Raw genomic sequence first — 4235 nt, forward strand, 5'->3', positions numbered from 1 at the left:
GCCCAGCGCCGTCTCTTCAGGCCGACGGTGCCTGACTCTGAAGGGAATATTCACGAACTTTCTGCTGCCCTTGTAAGTTTCACATTGACTGGAAAACCCATTTTTTAAAGAAAAGAAACCTTCGAGCCACATGCAAATAGCCCCGCGTCTTAAATGGATTGGTTCTGCATGAGCCTCCGCCAGGCACAAAATGCTGAAGGTTTCTATTGTCTTATTTGGCTTCTTGTCCAAAAGTTAATTTGGATAAAAATAATTTGGGCTGACAACTGTATTGTATTAGTTAAGGCCTCTCCAGTTTTTTCTGGCAGTAAACTTTAAAAAAGAAGGGAGGGATGGGGGGTGTCTTTAAAATATGAGAGAGTTGAACACTTTAAATAGTGTGTTGGTTATAAATGGAGTTAAGCAACTCCAGTTTATATTTCATTTAAATCTGAAAGTAGATGAGCTGGAGTAGAATAATGCCTTACTTCCTTTTGACAAAGTAAATGATACGCATGCCCAGCTGTATGGCACTTGAAGTATAACCACGTTTATACTGTTGAATCATTTGCTCCTCGTGTAATTTTTTTTAAAATTCATTTAACAAATTCGGAACTGCTGATAAATCTTGTCTTGAAATAATTCTTCCCTCCCCCAGACCAAACATCCTTTCTAGGTCCCACCCATTTCTTTGCCCCCTTTTATTTAAACAACAACAAAAGGGGACATCTGTAATACTTTCAACAATAAAGTTTTTAAAAGACAACAGCACTTCTTTCAATGACTTGGGGCCAACTCTCTATTTCCACTCCTCCAGTTTCCTCCTCCACCCTCCCCTGGGCTGTTTGTCTCCATCACCCCCTTGCCATTGGTGAAATCCAGTATCTGTGCATAGTTTTCACTTCCTATGACGAGGTTGACAGCTCCTTCTCCTTGATACTCTTTCTTCATTTGGCTTCCTAGTCACCAGTTCTCCTGCTTTTCCTTCCACCTCACTGGTACTCCTGTGTCTGCAGGCTTCTCCTCTCCCAAACCACTAAATGTTAAGAGTACCACAGAGCTCAGTTGGCCATATTCTCTTTCTAGCCATACTTCATCCCAAGGCACTTTGTATCCCAAGCCATATCCCATGGTTGTGAATAACATCTGTAGCTGAAAAACTTCCAAATTTTTATCTCTAGCTTTACTTCGCCTGAGCACCAGATGCATACGTCCACCTGTTTACACGCCATCTCTACTTGGAAATCTAAGAAGCATTTAAATGGAGTTAGTCCAAACAGAACCCAGTCCTCCCTTCCATTTTCCCCTCAGTTACCTTCCTTATCTCAGTAAATGTTAATGCCATTCAACTAGGCTGAAACTCCAGGAATCATCCCTGATGCTTCTTTTTAGCTCACACCCTACATCCAAGCATCTAGCAAATTCTTTCTGTTGACTCTACCTTGAAAAGATACCTCAAATCTGACCACATTTCACTGCCTCCCTCATGCAAAACACAATCTCTCTTACTGAAGTCCCAGATTTACTCTTGCTTCTGTCCTTATTCCTCCTCAGTCTTTCTACAAATAGCAGTGACTTTTTTCAAGTATAACCAGAATTTTCACTTCCCTTAAAAACCTTTTGATGGCTACTTACCACAGTCATGAAAAACAAACTCTTCATATGGCTTCAGAGCCTTGTGTGATCTAACTCCTGGCAGCTTCTCTGTTCTCATCCCCTACCTTCTCTCTTGCTTACTCCACTGTAGGGACACTGACCTAGAGGCTGTTCCCTTTGCCTGCGATGGCCTCTGGTAGACATCACAGGCTGTGCACCTTCACTTCCCAGTGCAAGTGCTCTGTCTCAGTGCTGCCATAGTCCTGTTGTGCCATTTTTTTATTTGCTATTGACCCTCAGAAGGGTAGCTGTTAGATACTGGTATTCCATGAAGCATATGGCACCTTTAGAACATTGTAGGTTACTAGGACTCTCTAATATATTTTGTATATTTTTTAAATTGATTTCAGAGAGAAAGGGGGAGGGAGAGAGAGAGATAGGAACATCAATGATGAGATAGAAACATCATTGATCAGCTGCCTCCTGCATGCCGCTCCCCCTTGGGAATCCAGCCTGCAACCTGGGCATGTGCTCTGACTGGGAATCAAACTATGACCTCCTGGTTCATAGGTCGATCTCAACCTTTGAGCCATGCCAGCCAGGCTGGACTCTCTATTATTAAAATGCACAACCATCTTTCTGTTGGGCCTCATTTTGACAAGATATACAGTTTACCCTTAAATTCTGTGTTTTTATAAAATGTTCTTCCTGTCTGGGGAGAAGATTTGCCCTTTAATGCCAGTTCTCATTTTTAAATATAGGAAATGAGAGAAAAATACCATCCAGTTTACTGAAAAGAATATGTAATAATTATTTTTGTTAATTCCTTTGCTTCAGCAGAAGCAGTGGTCTCTAATTTAAAGAATTTCTTAAAGGTACAGTAACAGGTACTTTAAACAGAAAGAAGAAAAATGAAGTAGCTTGTTCAGAAAATATTATACAAATTTTTAAGTGACTAAGCAGACATCAGATTATCAAGATTTTATAGCAAAATCTCCATTTAAAAGTATAAAACCTAGAAAACAATTTTTTTATTTACTAAAATAAGGTTTTTTTCAGATTGCATTATCATTGTAGAAAGAGGATATATATACAGAATGTAGATACACGTACATTCACACACCTATGAAGCACAGATAATCAATGTTACCTTTTCGGTGTACTTCTTTCCAATCTGTTTTCTCCAGTTTGTTTTACAAAGCTGAGATCACACTGTATATGCTATTTTACACTCTACTTTTTTTTTCTCTTATTATTATGGAAGCATTTCCTCATGTCATTAAAATTATTCATAACATTCATAAAAATTTTAAATGATTTAATAGGATTCAATCACATAAAAAATATAATACAGTTTATGTTATTGCCATTCTCCAGCTTTTGGACATTCTGATTGTTTACCTTCAATAGAATTTTGGTTAGTCCATGATACTATGTTCAGGTTCTCTAATAAAAGGAAAATATAGTCATATAACTCATTCTTCAGAATTGCAGTAAAATGTCTTCATAGATCCCGTGGCAGGAGAATAGCTGAACAAATTGGAGGACCTGGGAAAAAAACAAAAGACATGTGTGCGGGACCTGGAGGAACAGTGGGGAGTGAGGCAGGAGCTGAGGTTGGAGCTGAAGAAGTCAGATACAGGGCAGCATTGACCATATTAAGAAATTTTTATTCTAAGAGCAGTAGAAAGTCATTGCTGGGTTGTAAGTGGAAGTAACTTGATCCAAAGTATGTGTTTAAAAAGATCATTGCTGTGAGTGGAGAAAGGATTAGATTGACCAAAGTACCTACAGAGACCAATTGGGAAGCAATGCCGTGGACTAGGGGAGAGATGTTGATCTAGAGTGGAAATGTGGTGCAGAGGGAAAGTGGAACAATTGGAGATTGTATTTTGGAGGTTGAATGACAGGATTTTTGATAGCTTGAAGTGAAAGTGTAGAGAGGAAGAGGAATGTGTCAGTGATGCCTCAGGTTGCTGGCAGTCATAACTGGAAAGTGGTGAAGCCATGTACCTTGATGAAGTATGAGAAAATGAGTGAAAGCTGCCTCCCAGGCTACCAAGGAAGACAAGTTAAGATTGCTGTGCTGTACATATTATGGGAGATGTGAACAGGACATTATGGGTGTCCAGGGGAGGAGTACTTACCCTAGAGATAACAGAAAATGCTTTCTGCCAAATCTGATCCGTGAGCTGTGTCTTGAAATGAATATGCATATTTATGTGCACATAATTTTTTTAAAAATGCAACATAATTGCTCTTTTAAAATCCAAGATATATTTGGATTGGCTAGTCCTATTCTGATTGAATCAGTAATTTACCTAATCTAAACTAATAAAAGAGAAACATGGTAATTGGCGTACGACCACTACCCTTTTCATTGGCTAATCAGCGAGATATGCAAATTAACTGTCAGCGAAGATGGCGGCCGCCAGCCAGGCAGGACTCCCCGTCCTGGGTAGTAGAACTAGTGGGGCTTCCTCCAGGGCTCTGTGCCGTTCCCCCCAGGCCAGACCAGATGTGCTCCGCCTGGCCACCAGGTAAATGTTCACCCTGTCTGGCCACAGGGAGATGCCGTGCAATGAACTGGGGATTTCCACTCTGGGTAGGGCATTGAGGGAGGCTGGAATCTGGTCTGCCTTTTGCTCCCAGGAAGGTGC

The 4235-nt window shown here is 40.4% G+C and overlaps 1 protein-coding gene across 1 annotated transcript in view; it reads left to right on the forward strand.

Moving 5' to 3' along the window:
* Positions 1-21: 21 nt before the first annotated feature.
* The window catches only part of TICAM2 (toll like receptor adaptor molecule 2), a 14384-nt gene continuing 10170 nt past the window's right edge, over positions 22-4235 (forward strand). Inside the window, exon 1 of the mRNA XM_006755272.2 lies at positions 22-72. The gene's annotated coding sequence lies outside the window, so the exon portion shown is untranslated. The remainder of the gene's footprint in view (positions 73-4235) is intronic.

Source organism: Myotis davidii, unplaced genomic scaffold, assembly GCF_000327345.1.
Source record: "Myotis davidii unplaced genomic scaffold, ASM32734v1 scaffold130, whole genome shotgun sequence".
Taxonomy (NCBI): Eukaryota; Metazoa; Chordata; class Mammalia; order Chiroptera; family Vespertilionidae; genus Myotis; species Myotis davidii.